Here is a 21,608-nt window from a genome sequence, read left to right on the forward strand (position 1 = left end):
GCTGTGTCTTAAACTTTGACATGATGTTAATTTGCTCGTCTACTGCAAATTGAAGTATTTGGAGGCTAGCACTTACCTCTGTGTTAAATACAAAGAGTGTCGTCGTTACACATCTTGAAACACTGAGAGGTGTAGACTACTAACAACAAACACCGTAAACATGGGTGCTTTACATTTAGTTTAGTACATTTATTATGGCAGGCTAAACAGATTTACTTGTACAAATAATTATGTCACCCCATCACCTTGCTCAACCCTTGTTTTATTTAAAGTACGTTAATTTTAAAAAAAGGTGAACAAAACATCAGTAACATTAAAATTAGATTGTAAACAAGTTTTATGGGCCTGCATAAGACTAATAGGCTAACAAAGCAACAGATGGACCAGTTATGTCATTTACATATTAGACATATAGGTGAAATTTCTTTTCTTTTCTTTTGCGACGTCAGTTTTTTTTATTTCCACAGAGTCATTTCTGCTGTCATGTTCACCCCTGTATTTTATTCTAATGGTTATGGTTAAATACATGGTTTTTACAGCTCACTGTGTAGGTTATTACAACGACACTCATACTGTCCATTTTCGGTCAGGTATTCACCTATCCTGTGAAAGTAGAATGAAATATTTGACTCAAATGACCTTTGATATATTTATAAATTATGCATCTGTTGCTTTGTGTCTACCAATAACACTGTGCACATCTCCAAAATAATCTAAATTCAGAAACCACCCATACACTGGCGATATTATCATTAATATTAAATTGTTTATTTGCAATAAGGCTAATATGTGGCCTAGTTGTACACATAAAAAATGTGTGATTCTGTAGTAATTTTTAAAAATTATTATTTAGTTTCAGTTGATTTGTTGTGTGTGATTTTAAGATCTGATGTTGAGGTCATAGCAGGTGGGGTTTTTTTGTCATGGAGTTCGAGCTCATCTGTTTTTCTGGGTCATCTGTTGCCCCTAGTTCTACATTCAGCCCTCAAATGTTGGACGGTCACTGTGCTTTTAGAGCTCTATACCAGTTGGGATTTTTGTACATTTATTGTCTTTAAATCAGAAGAGATTAAGTTCTGCAAGGCGGTAAGTAGTGCTTTATTTATTAATGTAGTTATTCAGAAAACAGATTCATTATTTAAATTGACTTTGTGTCATTCCCCTCCTTCCCTAAATGCTGTTTCAGTCAAACTGTGTGCACTGAGTGTGAAAGTTTTAAATGTGTACATTATCCATGGCATTAAGTTGTTAAATATTGCTTTCACTCATCGGATGAGTCTTGAGGGATTTGTGTGTAATTGAGAGCTGTTACTTTGAGCAGTGGGATCACTTACAATTTGATGTTATTTACTGAAGCCCTGTGGAAATGTATTTAATCCGATCATAAGTTGTTTGAAAAAGGACATTTCCTTTTGAAATGGAAAGAATCTGAAACCACATTATATTTGATTTATGACCAAAGGCTAGTTTCATGTCAGTTCTTTTGGATGTCCATTGCAGTATTCACTTGAAAATATGCAAAAATAAGGATGTAATAGACTGCTAAAAAGAATATGACTCGTTATTTGTTAATGGGAGACTTTAATGCAAAATAAAAAATATATTCATAACTTAATCTCCAGTGCTGGTTGCATTTCACAGTTTTCCAAGAAGCAATAGGCTCTTAGTAAGAAGTCAAACTATCCTGCAGGGTTGTACATCTCGTTTGAACCTATTTCTAGACTAATAATTAAGATGTTTCTTCTAGAGAAGAACTTGGTCCTAATAATCAGAGACTTTCATCATTATTTATGAGGGATTTTATTTGCTATCAACCATCTTAGAGCTAAATTACTAAGATCAGGCCATATCTGTCCCAATTAACATATTCATGAGCACATGGCACCTTGGAACTGATCCAGGAACACCTTTTATGACTAAAACCCAAAGTGAATTTTTAATCTCTCAGTGTTTCTGGTCTCCAGTGTGACTGATTGCTCTGTATTCATTTGTGTTTGATTAGATAAAAATGTGTTTCGAGTAAAGCGGGCCTAATAAAATGTGTCCCTCCTTCTCTAAAGACAGCAATCTTGTGCTGAAAAAGACCTGACTTCCACCTTAATCAGCTCCATATCTCAGATTTGTCCTTCAGGGTAGAGCAGGACGCACATTTGGTGCTGACAGCAGCAGAATTGAATTCTAATAGATGTATAAGATTCGCGATTTTCTGCTGGAACTGCCCATTATTTTTGGAAGAGGTACTTTCAGTGCCTTTCTAATTTAAACCTTCATATCCTGTGTGAAATTTCTTTAAATTATTTAGTTGGTCTTTTATAATGTCCATATTTAGGTCAAATTTCTCTCATTAACCATTTGGATCTGTGCAAAAGGGAACATCTGTTGACAGTTATATAGCTTCATTTCTAATATGTTAGGAACCTAGCCTCAAAATCTTAAAATGAAATCCTAGACATATGCATTTTCAAGCATTAGTCTCAGGTATTGATTTTTGTGTGTGTGTGAGTTCCTGTTTGATTAATTTTATTGTAACTGTCAGTCATAGTGAGACTTGAGCTAAATGTCAATGTTTCTTTCTGTTGTTTACAGTTAGTTCTGCCACAAAGCAAGTGCCTTGTAAATGTCAGTAAGTACTTAAAATATTTTTTTAGCAAACAGTATTTGCACCTTAATAACTCATTTGATGTTATTTACAGGGATTTCAGGCAGAAGAGCTGCTTGTAAGTTGCCTGTAAGTTGACAGTGAACTATGAGCACTGATGGACAGGAGCGGTGAGGGAGGGACTAATCGATCAATCTCTCTCCATTGGCCATCAGAGATCAATAGGTCATCGTCATACACAGGCATGCAGCTCACTAAACACACTGCACTGATCCTCTGCTCTTATTGGTGGATACATAATGTCAGAGGACTGTCCAAATGGGCAATATATATAACACACACATACAGTACATACACAAAAAAAAAAAACATATATAGGGCCCCCACCATAAGGAGAGTTATCATGTCAGCTAATAGAACAATCACTTGCATGATCAGGCCAGTAATGCAGTGTCACGAAACCTTACATTTGTTGTTCTTTTACATGTTTTTTATATCTTGCAAACTAAAACCGATAGCAGGGGTTGAAAATGTTGTCATTGTTTTTCATGAATTCATAGCTGTCTATGTCACATGTGATTTGTGGAGTTGCATGTCTACCCTTGTCTAACCTTTAGTATTGGGCACTTTATATATTTTTTCTGATTTGAATAAGATTTCTGTGCACAGTACTTTGGGAAGTAGTGCAGGTTACTGTGGCCTAGAGGACATTTTTAGTAGGCAAAGATGAGCCTGGTGGGTGTTGTCAGCTAATTTAGAGGGCTGTCAGTGTATGACTGATATCATGGGTAATGTGCACCGCACAAAGATGTCACGTACCAAGAGACATGACAGCTCATCTTTCTCTTCGTTTCCTCTTTTCTCTTTCATTAACAGAACATACATAATCTGTAATTTTAGCCTTGCTGAGTTAGGTTAACATCTGATTGCTGGAGAGATGGTATAATCATCTGGAGGTTGTTTCAGTGAGAATGCCCTCATTTGACACCTGCCAAGCGTCAAAAATCACCCACTCACAGAGTTTAATGCTCCGGGGGCTGTTTACGTCATATGGGGTTGAGCATTTGTCTAAATCAGATGCTAATGTTTTATGTTTGTTTCAGCTGCAGAGGCTAAAGCGATCACTATCCTTCAAGACCAAGAGTCTTCGCAGCAAAAGTGCAGATAATTTTTTCCAGCGGCCGATGGAGGATGTGAAGTTTCAGACCGAACTGCTCTCTGATGTCAGCAGCAGCACAGGTCATCTGAGCACCATCGGCATGTCCGTCTCAGCGTCCCCAGCGATGTCACTTCCTCCACCACCCCCTCCACTGCCCACCGTCATCCCGGGCAACCTGCCCATCACAATCTGTTCTCCATCCCGTGCCCCACGCCCAGCGGACCCCAACGCACACACGTTTCTAGAGCACATCTTCAAAAAGCCCCATTTCTGTGACGTCTGCAACCACATGATTGTAGGTAAGCGGACGTTTTTATCTTTATGTGACTGACGACAGCTTTGCAATCTCATTACAGATAATGCTTATTTAGACAGGGGGGGCTATTTTGATCTCTAACATAATGATTGTAGATTAGATGACTGAAGGCATAATCTAAAATATTCTATTACCCATCTGTTGTCCAGCCTCCAGACGCTAAAGTTTTGTTACTGTGGACGACGCCAAAACACAATGATTTGAGGATTTAGAAAGCGGTGAACAATGATAGAGTGGCACGACGTAATGAGTTAAAGACTACATGAGATAAAAATCGAATGATTGTGGCTGTAGGTCAATTAGATTTGAGGCCATATGTGAGAGCACTCCTAAAAGCTTACAAAACCTGTAGCACATATACTCTACTGTTCACTGGATTGTGGTCTGTAAGTAAAAAGGTCAATTGTTCCCAAATACAGTAAAAATTAGGGTTGTAATGATCAACTCACGATATGATTCACAATACTGATTTCACGATTAAAATGTATTCACATAAAAAAATAAATAGATTTAAGACAATTTATAAGGTGACCTTTTATTATTGCTTGGACAAAATGCTGCACATTTCTTTTGAAATCTGAATTGTCGAAATATGTTTCTTAACATGAAAACTAAATTAAAATGTAAAAAAAAAAAAAAAAAAAGAATCAAACAAATAAAAAAAATGTATAGTTATAATAAAATTCTAGCAATATATGTTTCTGTGGGCAGTGGCTATTTAAACAAAAAGGAATAGTCCCACCTACAAGTCCTGCTTAATACAAGTGCATCACAATAGGATTTATGGGGACCTCTCAACTCTTTTCTGATTTTTTGAAAATGTTTTTAAATGGGTTATAACTTTTTTTTAAAGTCTGTCACCAAAATGTGTTTTTATCGTTGGAAAGGGTAGTCAAGACAGAAGTAAATCAAACTGAGGTGTAAAGTAGCTAATCGAATTCTTATGCCCCCCTGAGCGTCATCTGTCCAAACTGGATTTTATATCATATAAATCATAAGTTAATTTATTAAAATTAAAGATAAAGAGTTTTAAGATAAAGAGCACTACTTACAGTACATGTGGTGTTTAAAAGCATATGTGCTCAGCTGAGCCTGCATTAGGGTATTTGTGGGTTTTTCCTAGAAGGCAACAAGGTTGTAGCTCAGCTTTCAATTTTTGTATGTGGTGAGTCGGACGATGTCCACCTGTTTGAAAAGAGACCCATAGCTTAAGGGTGAACAAACACACACACGCACACACACAATGTATGGCAACACTTTATTAGGGACCAGTTCTCACTATTATCTAGTTGGTTATTAGCATGCATATTGTTTAATAGTACTTAAAGCACATATTAGTCTGTAATATATTCTGAATAGTGTTTTATGTTTTGAATGTACAATGTGTGTGAGAAAGAAGAAGAGTGTGTGTCTGGTTGTGGCTGGCATATGGATCTGTCAGGCCTCATCACCTCTTTACCTCACTAACACTCTCTCAGAAGACCACACTAATGAGGGCAGGGCTCCAGATCCCATCCTGGCACATCCTTATGAAAAGGACATCAAGAGGCCAAATCATGCATTTCAAAACTTTGTACTAAATTTAGAGAAACCTGAGCTTACACAGCATTAGATGAGGAACGATCTGTCGGCTCATTATCCCACAGCATTCTAATTACTGCCATGCATGAAAGGTGAGTTTTATGAGATCTCACCAGTTGTCTGGAAAAAATACAGAGTTGAAGCTGTAGTTCTTCTGCTTATGTGTGGAGTCTCAATTTCCTGCTGTGACTAATGGGTCATTACTAAATAACAAACCGTGAAATCTCCTCATATGGATCGGATGTCATGACACCTGTGTGTGACCCAAATCTCCACAGGTTGATTAAATATGAGCCCACGTGCTGTTGACCCAAATCTCTGCCTTTGGATCAGATATCAGGACACCGGAATGAACTGGGTTTCAGCATCACGTGCCTTTGTTCCATGCTTGTTTGTGATAGCCAGTAGTGGGGTGATACAGATACCTGACCTGTTGCTATGTTGTTGTTGTTGTTTCTTTATCATGGCATCATTTATTTTTGACTATATATGTTTTTACTTTAACTTTTAGATTTTATTGTTTAACTGGTCTCAGAGACTCTCCCTGACTTTTAATCTTAAACTATGAAAATCCATTGTAAAATAGAAATCTATATATATTTAAGAGTAAAATAAACATAAACCATTTCAGTATTTATTTTGTGAAAACTATACATATTTTATATACATATACAAAAAATGTTATAAAATAAAGAATCACAACCACTACAACTAGCATTTGGAGTTTTCAGTATTACTAAATAGAGATCGACTGATATTGTTTTTTTGACAGCCGATGCCGATATCTTGGAATTGACATGGCAGTGGGGCCGATATAAAGCCAATATGACTTTTTTCATTATTATTATTAATATTTAAGAAATGTTAAATAATTTGACAATGGATTAAAAAATAAATGTGTAAAAGAAACATGATTATACTTTAGATTACAGTATTTTTCACACATAAATAAATAATTAATAAAAATATAATTAAAAAGTAAGTAAACCCCGTAGCCAACAGTATTCTCAGAATACTCAGTATTCTGGGAAGTTTGTTTGCACTGGGAATCATATTTTTCATATAAAGCCACGGTAACACAGCACTCATTTTACATACAGCACACAGTTAAATGACATGAATATGCATTTGCATAAACTGCAGCACAATTTGAAATCACAAGTTTAAAGTTTAAAGCATTCAATTCACATGGACTGACCATCACACAAAGAACACACGATCATGCTGGATAAAAATGCACACTTCACAAGATCTCAAACCTGGATTAGAGTTTGTAAGGTTTGTGAAATGAAATGTTCATTAATCATTCAAAGATTTGTTTAAATTATGTAAATGCATCTTTGCTTAATGCTGACTGTAAACGAGAAAATATTATAATGTTTGCCTTTCTATTACTAATAGGCCTAATATAAAAGCAATCATTCTAATACTTACTGTATACATTCATTTTAATGTTTGTTTAACTGTTCTATTAGATTAAATATCGGATTAAATATTAAATAACTTTAGTAATGGTTTAGCCATGGCCGATATATCGGTCCACCACTATTACTAATGTTAACTTTCTTTAAGTCAGTTGCTTACCGAATATTTTTCTTATCGGTGTCCATTTCCAGTTCCAAAAATAAAATAAAAATATTTTACAAAAATTTAAATTATTTTGGTTGCATGTGTTTACACAATTTTAGTGTATAAATTAAGTAGAGGGTCTGTGTAAAATGTGTCTCTTCTAAAATGACAAAATTAAAGAAACTCCCACTAAACACCCACTTAACTGTGTGGGTAAAAACTAAAGGAATTTAAGAAATGTTTTAATGGTCATTTTGTGCAGCTGTAAAGATATTTGCAAGATGCATTTCATTCAGAATGAACATTTAACAAGTGTGTTCTGTATTAATAATACTTCGTATTGAGCTCATTTCAAAATGTCAGTCAGCAATTTACATAGCATTTTCTGGATCGGAGAGCAACACGTTTTTCATGCTGATGTTCTCTCATGTTTGGCTAAAGCAGAGGGATCTATTTCTAAAGACACAGAAGCCATGCTGTATTTCAAAGTATAAAAGGAGGCTTAGCATATTGGGAATATGGTTGGCTGTCTGTGTGGGTGGATTCTCAATCCCATTGGGCAACTGATGACATTAACAACATTGAAATGAAGTCCACATAACATCTTTTGCAGCTTTTGCAAGTGTTGATGAATGATGCAATCATTTTCCTCTTTTTCCCTTAGGGCACACAAGTCCAAAATGAAGACCAAACATTTTATGACTTTGATCAAATATTCTAATAGCCCTTTCATGCATTTTAGTGAAACTTTGCCTGAACTAGAACTTAGTTGATGTCGTTTTCATTCGAAATGTTCTGCCCTGCATCACCTCTCAACCCAAGACAAAGTACTCAACACATAAATACTCAATCATTAAACACATTAAAGATTTTTTGCTGAAGTGATCAGCACAGGGAGGCATAAGAGAGTCTGGACCGAGCATGTGATCTTTGATTAATCGATGGATGGCTGGAAGCAGCTTGTTGTAGCAGACAGGGGCGAATGAGCCCAGTGATTCAACACCGGGACCTGATGTTTTCACCCTATTAATCATTTCACATTCATATTTTATTATTTAAAACAACATTTTCATTCATCATTTTAAATCTTAAAGTCACTCCAGAAGAGAAATATATTATTTTCAATGATTTTGTCTTGTGTAGTTAAAAGGATATTTCACCCAAAATGTAAATTCTGTCATCATGTACTCATTTTCTTTCCATCTTTAATATCTTCTGCACATGTTCTGCAGAAGATATTCTGCTTTAGCCAAAAATGAGAGAACATAAAAGAAGCTATTTCTCAAAATATCCTTTTCTTTTTTCATAATGAAAGGCCAGATTTAGATCCAATAAACTTCCATTGAATGGACAAAAAAACTACACACCACAAAATATCTTCTTCTGTGTTCCACAAAAGAAAGTTGTAAAGCGAATGACCTGGGAGTGTAAATGATGACAGAATTTTGGTGAACAATCCTTTAAATGCTATTACATCAAAGAGTTCAGAGATACGTGTTTTGAAAATGGAAACCTTTAATGAGCTGTAACTAATGCCGTGTTGCCTTGTTATCTTTTTATATTTCAAGAAATAATTGTAATGCAAGAGGGATTCTCTCCTGTAATTTTTTTTTTTTAGCTTGCCAAGGGGGAGCAGGCAAGGTGTTCGGTAAGTCTGTTCTGTTTGATGATGAATTGAACTCTTTAGAAACTGAATGAATATAGATAACTTCCTTCACCCACCTCCAACCCCAGCCCACCCTCTTCCCGCTTCTGTGCTCATAATGACTTGTTCAGCAACCATTAGGAAATGCATATGATGAAGAGGCTCCTCATATGCTTTCCAGACCAATGCTTAATAGAATTTTCCCCCAGAGTGGTCAATATCAATACCCTTATTCTATGATGGGATTGTTTTTTGTTTCTCATTACTGTCACAGGAATATAGATTGTGTTACTCTGTGTGTGCTGTTTTCCAGAGCTTTGCTATGCATGCTGTTGTTATATACTGTAGATGATGGTTTACTTTGTTCTGGTGGTTAAATGTTAATTAAAACATCTATTTTGTGTGCTTGGATATAGTGGAAGATACAGATGTTTTTACCAGTATTTGGCTTAAATCTCAATAAAGTGCTGCTCGCTTTTGGGAAGCAGCTGGAAAGGTGACTTTAACATACAGTAATTAGTATTTATTGTCTTACCACAACAAAAAATCTGTTTATGTTTATCCTGCTGCTGCACAAAGGCAGTTTTTTAATTTCTGAAAGCAATTAAGCCTGATTAATTCTCCATTACCCAAAGATCATCCAAAGAAGCATGCATCAAAGTGTTGCATAATTTGCCATGGGAAAAGCTGTTTATTTTGGTTAATGAAACATTCAGTTCTATCTGTAAGAAATAAACGCAATTTTACCTTGAGTTCACCCCTGAGTTATCATAATGGGAGGAGTCAGAGGCATCTATGGATTAAAGAAGTTTTTATTATTATATATATTTTATGGCACAAGAGTGTTGTTACTGGAAGAAGCAGAAAATGGATTGTTATATATAACATGCTCTTGGTGAATTTATTTTAGCAATTTGTTTTAAGGCTGTACAATGAATCGAAATTAAATAGCAAAGGCAATAAATCATGATTAGGCAGAAGCTGCGATGGTCATGTGTATCTTTCAGTGAAGCACGGTTCTATGATCAGTAGAAAATATCCATCCAAAGGCCAGTTATGAAGTGAATTTGGAGTTAAAATTTTTAAATGTGGTATTTTCACGTTTTCAGATGGAGCAGTATTTACTACACAGTGCCGTAGTTCATGAAGATACGCAAACAGCTGTAATTATGGAGAACGAGTTTATTGATTTCATAATCCTACAATTAAATCATCTTCGATGAACGTGATTTTTCATAGCTTGTCAGAGAACTATGACTCTGTTTAGTAAATGCTGCTCCACCTTAAAGTAGGTGATGGAAATTTACTGCTAATCACAGAACCGGCTTTACTGACTAAATGAGCATGACAATCGCGATTAATCATGTTTGATTAATCGTGCAGCCCTATTTTGTTTACAGTTTGTTTGCAGTATGATTGACAGAACCTTAGAGTTTTACAGCTTGCACATTGTGACTTCTGTGGTGGAGATCTACATTCTCTGAATTCAAGTGAACTCAAATGTTATGCACAAATATCGATATCAGGCAAAGCATACACATATAGCTTTCTTCTGTCTTTCTTCCTTCTACATTCTTTTTCCCTCTAAGTGTCTAAATCAATAAAACCGTGTCTCTGAATGCATGTTCTGAGCATCAGGTGTTGGGATATCAAATTGTGAAACTGAGCAAATATAAGAGTAGGATTTCTTGGAGTAGGTTTTATTGGATAGTGTCTTGCACATTCGTTCTCAAATCTTCGCTTTGCTCTCGTTTGTCTTCAGCTGTTTCTGTTCAGCTTAGCATTAACACCTGCATTTTCCCGTTTCCAGTACTACCAATAAGTGTGAATTCTGCAAGTGTTTCTGTGAAGTGGAATTTAAGAATATTCTTATAAGCAATCTTCTTTTTAGGAAAAGGAAATATAGGCCAGAATGATGACCAACAACCTGAACACTTGCAGAATTGCTCCCCACACTCTTAAAAATAAATGTTCCATGAAAAACCTTCAAAATCCATTAAACCTTTCCATAGTTTTCTTTGGGAAAACACTCTTTAGATAACTCGAATGTTCTTCACACTAAGAAAAAAAGTGCACTTTTGGAACATTTTCCCAAGTGTTTGATATTCTAACCCTTCACTAAGAACTACTGACAGAATTATATGGAATGTCATGTTAAACTGCTGTTTATGAATTTATTGTGGATGATAGTAAACAAACTATTGCTTTTGATAATAGAATTTCCCAACAAAACTGCACATGTGGAAACTTTGACCTGTATTTGTTGATCACTATCTGTTGTTTAGCAGTAATATACCATTGCTTTGTACAAATAACCTTTATATTCAATAAGTTTGCTCTCAAAAGACATTTAAATCTGATATTAACTGAATTTGACCTCAACTGCTAGGCACCAATGCTAAGCTGGGCCTCCGGTGCAAAGCCTGCAAGATGGGCATCCACAACAAGTGCCTGGATCGAGTTGGACAGCAGAGATGCATGGGGAAATTGGTGAGATATTTTTTTTTACTTTATTTGAATTGAGTGCTTTTTCCCTCACTTTGAAATTGAATGTGGAACTAAACGTATTCAGTGTTTGTTCGTTTGTTAATGAGGTTGTCCAATATTTGTTTATCATATGAAGAGGCTAATTAAGACATTACATAACAGATAGTGCTGCAATGAAAACACACTTCTCCGGTCTCCACTGATGGAGAAACCAAGTCCATACTTATAATTTGCAATATCACTTTCTTGGTGTTCCTCTGGCAGTAGGTGAAGATTTTTAGTGTGAGTGTTAAGATATGATACTCTTCACAGTGTTATTTTTGGTGATTTGAAGGTGTGATTCATCAGTCTCTTTTCCTTCCATGAATTTATGTGTGAGAATGAATGTTAGTGATTCTCCGGTGTGAACTAGAGAAAGTGAGAGAGAAGAAATATGGGAAAGTTGATACAGAATATCAAGATTCATCTATCAAGTAAACACCTCTGTGCTTTGCTCAGGGGACCCACAAGTCAAGACTCTTCTGGGAAATTCACACGCCCCCTCCACACACAGGGAAAAAAATGGCAAAAAGGAAAAAGTGCTAAAATTTCCATTGCTTTTCCCATGGCTTCAGTGCAGTACCGGAGTGAGTCAGGTTTCTCAGAGAAGGACTGAGTGACCTTGAGAACAAGTTCAGCTTTCTCAAAAACCTATTCCTATGTAGAAAGAAGCCATAATGCTAAAGACAGAATTGCTAAAATAAGAGATTGGATTAATAATGACATCAAGATATATTTATATATGTGCAGAATAAAATGTTTAAAGGGGCCATGACGTGGATTTTTGACCCGTTTACTTACAATGTTAATAGTTTTTTTGTCAAAAAAAATGTGTAAAAATGATTATTTTCAACCCTCTGTTTTTAAGGGGCGTGTCCTTTAAGCCTTCTCAATAATCAGCCAATAACCAATAACCAATCTTATGATTGGCTGATGTCATTGCATAGGAAGCAGTATCAATGCCCCCCCCCCCCATTGCTTTTAGGTGTTTTGACATCATGATCAAAATAAAATGGTCATTTCCTGACAATGCATTATGAAATAATTTACTTGTGGTTTGTGATGCATCTGCAGTCAGATCTAGTACCACTTCATCTTTCAACAAATGTTTCTTTGTGAATTCTCTATGACTTTGTGCCTCGTTAACAAAACAAAATGCTCTGATCAGTCCTCTGACACGATCCAGGGTGCTTATTGGTGGAGAGGACACAGAGTGATGAAGCCAATCAGTGTATGGGGATGATTAAGAGTCCATGATGGTCAGAGGCCATTGGGCAAATTTGGCCAGGATGCCGAGGTCACACGTCTACTCTTTTTCTAAGGACATCCTGTGATTTTTAATGACCATAGAGAGTCAGGACCTCAGTTTAACGTCTCATCTGAAGGACAGTGCTTTGTATAGTATACCGTCTTTACTATCCACTTGTTCCTTATGTTGGGATTCTTCTGATATCTATACAAAGACGCGAACACTCTCAGCATAATCAAGTGTCAAGCCGTTGAGAGGCTGAATGCCAGTGGGCGGGGCCTATGTTGAGAAGGTGACTATTCGTCAGTGTCTTGCTGGTACAAAGATCTCTTATATGGCAAAAGATCAAGACAATTTTGATTTCTCATGTTTTGACCCCTCTGTTCAGAAGTTTGGGGTCTGTAAGTTTTTATTTTTTGCATTTTTGAAACCCTAATTGTGAAATGTTATAACAGTTAAAAATTACTTTTTAATATATTTGAAATGTTACTTATATCACATGGTCCTATAGAAATCATTCTAATGTGCATTTTTATGATCTTTTTATTGATTTTTGAAAGAAGAACACAACAGAGCTGTGGGTAGAATGGCCTTTGACCAGCGTTTTTTTATTCTTAGAGTCCAGCACTTTTGGTTCTAGTACTATAGTATGAGCTCATCAACACAGGAAGTGGAAAAAAATGCTGTGATGGCACTTCAGACCATTTGGTGGGTTGAGACAACAAGTCTCCCAATGATGTAGTGGGCTCTCACAGATGGAAAATCTAGCTCTGGGGGGGTCAGGATTAAAAAGAGAACAACTCCCCACAGGATTCGCTTCTAATTCCACTTTTGCTCTAAAGTGGACAAGTTGCTATTTTTAAACTCTGCTTATTTCTCTTGGCTTGTCTGAGCAGTGAGAACCATTGAGCTATGAGTGCTTTTCAGAAAAGAGTGCTTAACTACCAGCATGACATGAGCTGAGTCCTGATTGTCAGTCAACCGTTACAACTCCCATTATGTGCAAGTGAACATCGCATGGTGTAGCTATTATTGTTCTTTTAGTTGGTTAAGCAAATTAATCACATGGAAGTTTTTCAGTGGAGTCACTTGATATTTTAGGGCGCTCACAGACATGGTGCACTCTTGTCAAATGCATTTATTAGCATCTACTTCAGCACTGAACATGTCTCTTTACACGCTTTCTCAGCGAGCTCATGGAGAAATGTGACGTACTGTAGCAGCACTAGAGAGCTTCTCTCTGGGTTCGAGTGGTACTTAAATTAGTCCCCAACCTAACGAAGAAGTCTTCAAGTAGATTTGTAATGCTGATGGCGTAGACACCCTGCCAGGACTCAAGACAACAAATACAAATAAGGGAATATTGAGCCTGGCTTCTTTCTTAGGGCTGTGTGTATGTGTGCTCCTGAATGCTAATTAAGCCATAGGAGCTCTTTTTTATTGATTTGAACCACTGAATCCCAGTGTTAATATATCTTAAAGGGTATAAAATCATTTGCCTCATTACCAGTCATTTATATGAACTTATTGACTGCTATCAGACTGATGATGTATTCATCATTAAAGTGTTGTTATCCTTAAGGCATGACAAAGCAGGAGTTTGACCAGACTTGAATCAAATACACACTAGTAATGCAGCAGTAAAACAGGACACCTGACCTTACATGAGAACACAATTAGAGACGTTTGTCTGTGTATATACTAGTCTATATGGCTGAGAAATATATAGGTAAAAATACACCTCAATATTTTTCAGTTGTTTAATGATATTTGATACATATTCTATATATATGTATTTGCTGTTAAATGGCTCATAGGAACCAAAACATCATAAAATAATCACAGCAGTTCTTTACAAATGAACACATGAAGAGTTATATTGAATAATTTTAATTTATATTATGCATCAATGACAATACATAATGAATAGCAATATTTACGAACTACGGTATTTATGTACTATTATTGCTAAAGCACTTTAATAGATGCAGAGATGTTCATTGACATTTTTGAGTGATGATGCAAATTAATTGTTAAATGAGACTTTGAATCAGTTAACTGCAACGACCAGTTTGAAATTAATCTGACACATTAGTTGTTTAGTCATCTCTGTATGAACAGTGTTTGAATGGCAAAACTGTCTACTGACAATCTGTATGAATTCCAATGGCCAAAAAGCACATTAAATTTGATGTGGTATTGTGTGTGTCTGAAGCTTGTGTCAGATGTGATTCTCACTCCTTTCAGTTTGAATCGTCTTGAAATTTCAGCATGCTAGCTGAGATTAAACAAAGAGAGGCACTTAACCTGAAACTATTTTTTAGAGTCTACAGTGCCAATGAAAGAAACAAACATATCTTGTTTACTTTACATCTGTATTTGATGTTAGTTTTATTTCATGATAATATACAGCTAACATTTTTCAGATTGAGAATAACTAGTGTTTTAAATATTTGATTCCCTTCTTTAGAATCAGAATCAGAAGAGCTTTATTACCAAGGATGTTTACACACAAGGAATCTGACTTGACGACAGGAGCTTCCAGTGTAGAAGAAAGTACAGACATAGTGCTGACAAACATGATAGTGCAGACATACATAGGGATAACACCATAGGTATGGAATAGCCTGAAACACTAATATAAGATAAAAATAACAACCTGAAATTAAAAAATGTACTACATACTGAAATCGAAGTATAGGAAAACAGTTCTACTGCAGCCACAGTGCTGTCCATGATGGTCAGTGGGGGGAGAGCAGGGGGGTTCCTCCTCAAGTCCACGATCATCTCCACAGCGTGTTAAGACTGCACCAGACAGCCAGCTCTTTAACCTCCTGTCTGTAAGCAGACTCGTATTTATTTAAATTTTTATTTTTATTTTATTTGACCTTTTTACATTTACTCGTATTTATTTAGCATTAATAGATAGTGTTTTATCTGTTGTATGATTTACATGCTCCCAGTGAGGTTACAAAAATTCCCATGGAAATCAACTCTGGGTATAAAAAAGTAAATGAAATCCATTGATCCTGTTTGTGTGATTGCAGCCTAAAGGTTTCCGGAGATACTCGAGCTCCCCTCTGCTGATTCAGGAACAGTTTGGCTGTATTAGGGAGGTGATGCCTATTGGTGAGCAACATGCAACATTTATTCATTCTTTTACTTCTGCACAGTATGCCATAGCATCACCAGCTTGAATATCCTGTTCACTGATATTTTGTAGTTTTTTGACATATCTTTTGTCCTAGCCTGTTGCAGTAAAGTTGACCCAGTGTATGAGACTCTGAGATTTGGAACCTCTCTGGCACAAAAGACCAAGCGGACCAGTGGATCAGAGTCACCACAGAGAAACTCTGTAAGAAACGCTTGTTCAGGACTCACAGTTTTCTTACCTTTTTAAAAAATACATCGCTCAAGTTAGTGTTTCTAAATTAATTATTTAAAATATCATTTTAAACTGTTTTTGTGACTTGAATTTTTCAAATATTCAAATAATATGTATTTTTTGGAAGTTGCATACTCTTATTTGATTGTGCATGTGGCAGTTTGAATAAATATAATAGTGTATGTGTGTGTGTGTGTGTGTGTGTGTGTGAGAGAGAGAGACTGGTCATAGTAAACATGAATCCATCATTTACCTGCAGGCAATCTGCTTCAGTTTAGGCTTTTAAAAAGATTGATAATGCATTTTAAAATGTGTTTCTGCTTGGCTGCTTGTGCAGAGAGTGAAGTGCTTGTGGTAAAAATGGTGATGATTATTATGATTCATTCAATAAAACACTCAAGAAAATTAAATTTAATCTCCTTGAGCTGCTCTCTGCTCAAGTCTTAATTCAGAATCAGGTCCATTATTTCCTCTCTACACAATACTTTTTTTGTTCTTCTATTAGAGGCATTATCACAGTTCGCAGTTTCTGTTATAAAACAAAAATGTTGTCACCATTATTTTATTTATAGCAATGTATTTGGCCCTTTTTTGTTTGTTTTTCGCAATTGTAGTATGTTAATACAAAGTTTACATTTTTTTTTGTACTCACATTGATTTTATCTGTGTGTGCATGTGAATGTTTAAACCATTTAATATGCAGTTACTACGGTTGTAAGGGAATCTAAGGGGCCCAGATGTAATGTTTTACTGCTTGAAACAAACACAGGCACACAAACACACCCTGGAAGGAAGTGATGGTCAGCTTCAGATAATGCCCCTCTAAAGCAAATATGACCAAAAAAGGGAGAGAATAAGAAGAAAGAGAGAGAGAAAAGACAGAGGACACAACATGACAGAATGAAGCTAGGATGAAATAAATCAAATTATTTACAAAATAAAGATAAGTTTGTTTGGCATTTAATAGATGTAACTCTCTGGATAATAAGCCGTTAATATTAATCTTTTCATGTTTATCAGACAAAGACATTTCTTAGGACATGTGTATGTGAGAGAATTCATGTGTTGTTATCATTTGTTCAGACCAGTGACGTGGCTCAGGTGCCAGAAGAAAAGACGGCCCACAGCAGTCGAGCTCAACTCACCAGGAAACCCAGTGACAACGGTAAGATCCCTGTTCGATGTAAAAAAAAAAAGATTCATAGTAAAATAATTATATTCAATAGTTAAATTCTACAATTTCCTAATCAAATACATGTTATATTCATTTATAAGCACTATTTATTGTTAAAGTGTGTCTAGAATAACCCCACCTATGATAAAACTGACCCAACAGACGGAGCTCTTGTGAATCTGATCTTCTATCCCACAATCCTTCTTTTGACTCCAAACTGCTAGCTTCTGATCAGACACATTGTTGAAACTCATTAGTGCTATATATAACATAACACACCGAATTGGATGGACTGTGATAGTATCAGGGAGATGAATGGTCTTGATCCGGGTGGTCTCTGGTTCATCACAGATTGACCCCAGCTTCAGTGAATGCCCACGACTGTGTGCTCTGGGAAGAGAGAAAGAAATGTAATCTCTGGTGCCACATAGGTGCCAGCATGACCGAGAAACTGGTATTTTTGGGTAATCAGTCCACCACTCTGAAAAATGACCCACTGCATCATTCATTTAAATTAACCTCATGCAAGGTTTATTCTGTCACGATCAACAGTTTTTACTCCTTGATTTTTCTTGTGTTGTGTGTTTTAGTTTTTGCACCAGTGGAGAATGGAACAGAACATTTTCATATTGCTGAAAGGAAATCAGAAGAATCACCTGTAAGCATTATAACATCTCTTTATGTAACACTTTTGAATAAGATACATAACATTTACTAAGCCATTATCCTGTGTCTATAATCAGCCTACACTACCAGTTTTCGGGATTCATTGATGAATAGAAAGATATAAAGATCGCCTTTTAAATGAAACTTTTGTAACATTATACACTATTCCATAAAAAAAAAAAGAAATGAATACTTTTATTTAGCAAGGATGCTAAACAAGTGATAAAGACATTTATAATGTTACGAAAGATTTCTAATTCAGATAAATGCTGTTCTTCTGAACTTTCTATTCATCAAAGAAAACAAAAACCTAATAGCTACTGAGCTTTAGACAGAAGTCTTAACAACTAGTCCTGGTGTCCCTTGTTTGTTTCCTTCTTAAAATAATTTTTTTTTATGGAGATTTCTGTGTAGCACCATTGCTTGAGACAGAGGTCATGATATTTCGGGCCTGAGGAGAATTATGCTTTTTATAATGATGCTTAGTCAGAATTTTAATTGTGTGGTGTCGATTCTTTCTGACGTTAATATGAAGCAGCTAGCTTCACTTCATTCACTCATGATTCTGTGTGAGGATTTAATGACATCTGAACTCAAAATTTCCCAGGAGCTGGTGGAAAAAGTCCAAATTTAAGTAACACCCCAACCTTAGCCAATATTTAAATCCTAGTAATGTTTGGATTGTGGAATAAATCTTTAACTATGACTTATATCTTCCTGGCTCCTGAATTCATTTTTTCACATAAAGGCTTGTATTTATATCAGACGGAGAAATATTCACTGTAAAGAGAGTAACTAGCCCCGCTGTCCCCTGCACACATTTTCAGAAGTAGTGTGTTGATTTGTGATGTCTCTTCCTGTTTTTGTCCCTGTGTGTTTAAACTGTAGTCAAACCGAGAGCTGAAGAGGGACCCTCTGCAGCTCAGTACTTATGTGGCTTTGTTTGAATTTACCCCCCAAGACAACCAAGACCTAGAAATGAGGTGAGAAGAATACATTTTTAGCTGCTGTTTTATTTATTTTGTGGTATCAACAGAAGATGCTAGTATTTTATTTAGTAACAGCTATTACGAATACACACTCACTAGAGCAGCACCAAGTTATTCAGTGTCACGCTGATTTGAATCTTCACACCTGTATCATGTGGTCATTTCCCTTTTCCCACCCAATTAGTTGTCATGGCAAAGCGCTGTCTGCTGGACAATATCCCGGTGATAACAGTTCACTCAGCATTTCTTAATATGCAGAACACATACTGTGTGCTTACCTACACTGCACGCTCTTGTTTAAACATGAATATTGATGGAAAAATGTTTTAAAAGTTTAGATGCTGACCTTGTGATTGAGGTGCAGTCAAACTTGCTTCAGCTTTTGTTATGAATACGGCAATAGAACAGGTTTTCTATTTTAATAATAAAAAGATAATGAATAAATGAAAGTGAATGGTGCACAGTATTACCAATGTAAATTTGCAATAAATGCAGTCTGTTTTGGTTCTTCATAACAGGCTGAATGTGGACTTAGACATACAGTGCTATAAATGAATAGCATTATAAAGTTAAAAGTCCATGAAAATTTAAACCTGTGGATCTGCCAGAGGAACAGCTTGTTCTGGTACTTTGATTGTGACTGCTGTGAGACTGATTCTGATTGCTCACACACACACTTCTCTTTACAATCATTCACACAGCAGCACGTTTCTTTAGGTTCAGGTATGATTCTCATAACATAACATGTTTTCTCATAACATAGTTTCATTCTGACCTTATGTAATGGCATGAAGCTATCGCAGAATTTCAGTGCAGCCTCATCAAGGCTTACATAATCATAAATTAATTTCAAATTTTATTTCCTACTATTGAAAGGGATGTTAGGTCTTAATGTCTGTCCTAATACATACTTCTCTCTTTACAGACCCGGAGATCGAATAATCCTGGCAGATGATTCCAATGATGACTGGTGGAAGGTACAATTATACACATTTGCAGAATATTTGATGAAAAAAGACTTCAATGGTTTAAACCTTGATTGTCTCCAAAATGTGACAATCGACATCAATGAAGGCTGGAAACTTTTTAAAACCACTTTTCAAATCTGAACTGATTTTACTAGGCATTATACACTTGCCGACTTTACAAATGGTTACAGATAAACACTGGGCATCACATACAGTACTAAATGACTGAGGACCACACATTTCCAGACTTTAAAGTTGTTCAGAACACAGCAAACTCATGTAAAAACATTGTGTTGGTTGAAAAATATATAACATATTTGATATTCTCTGACCGGATGGAATCTTTTAGCCTTGTTCAGACTGTCAGTCCATATCCTGTTTTTGTGAATTTGAGTTAATTGATTGACTGTCCACATTTTGTATCGCAACTGTTCAGATATGATTTGTTTATCCCATGGTGCTCTTTTATTTTAGTGTCTGCATTGATTTCTATAGCAATGATGTTGTGTTGGTATGGCTATGCTAATAACAACAATAACAACAATGACAACGTGATGCCATCGCCATCGGGTTATATTACGTTTTATGAGGCAGCAGCAGAAACTTAGGAAGCTGGAATGTGTGGCTTTATTCTATGCTGCTGTCTGTCATCTCAAAGAGCTGTGTAGACCAGCAGTATATTGTCATTTTCTGCTTTACTTGCACTTTGCAACAGCACAACCTTGTTTCTGCAAGGACATTCAGCATGTTTTCTACAAACAACATCTGATGTGTTTACATTTTACATGGCACGAGAAAGTCTCAAAATCTGATCTGAGCGGTCAGACTGAAACAGATCTTGATTTTAATTCTTTGGTATTCACACTTGTTAATAAGATCGCATTCCAAACGGATATGATTTCAAAATTGGATTTGGACTGACAGTCTGAACAAGACTATAGTATAGTCTGAAGCTAGAAAATCTGCAAACTGGCTCTGACTTCCTCCAAACTGTAAACCGGGGAAAGAATCTGGTCACAAATACATAAAAAGCAATACATAAATCATCATGTAATTTTAATAGAGCTATAATACTATTTAATATGGAGTTCACCACCAATACATCGGCAACTTGAGATTTGGTTGGTTCTTTTAAAATATTTCAAAACCGAATACATAGAAACTCTAATGGATTAGTCAAATGGAGAAAATGTGAAAAACCATTTCAGTGCTCTTCTCCAAGCATTTACAATTTCATGAGGACTGAAGCTTTCAAGCTTAAAAAAGGACACAAAAGCACCATAAAAAATAAATGAAGTCTACATGTATTTTATGGTATGTGTGTGCTATATTCCAAAAGTTTAAAGCTTTTGTGTGAGAAACAGACTAACATTTATGTCTAAATTATTGACAGTATTTTTCAAGACGAGTGACTGTGGGTTTAGATTTTGCTCTTGTGTATTTTGCCAACATTTTCCAGGGTGTGATTGAAGATAGAATAGGTTATTCCAGCATCCTTTGCGCATCAGGTGAGGGCGGGCGACAGGGTTTCAGATGTAACCGAACCTTCATTGGCTGTAAGGAGCAAGGGCAGATCAACCTGAAGGAGGGACAAGTGAGTAGCCTCTAATAATTTCCAACCCGGATTTCTCGTCCCAGACAGCTTGATAATGCTGCTGTATCGACACACTTTCAGATTTGTGTCAGCGGTGAGGACGAACACAATGGCTTCATCAGAGTAGCGAGTGGGAAAAAAGAGAGGATTCGTGCCCTGTGATGTCCTGGAGAATATATGAAGTGAAA

General features: G+C 36.1%; 1 pseudogene; it reads left to right on the forward strand.

Annotated features, from left to right (window-relative positions):
* Nucleotides 1–2,744: 2,744 nt before the first annotated feature.
* Nucleotides 2,745–21,601, forward strand: LOC113094834 (SH3 and cysteine-rich domain-containing protein-like; annotated as a pseudogene).
* Nucleotides 21,602–21,608: the final 7 nt, after the last annotated feature.

Source organism: Carassius auratus, unplaced genomic scaffold (genome assembly GCF_003368295.1).
Source record: "Carassius auratus strain Wakin unplaced genomic scaffold, ASM336829v1 scaf_tig00215432, whole genome shotgun sequence".
In the NCBI taxonomy this organism is placed as follows: Eukaryota; Metazoa; Chordata; class Actinopteri; order Cypriniformes; family Cyprinidae; genus Carassius; species Carassius auratus.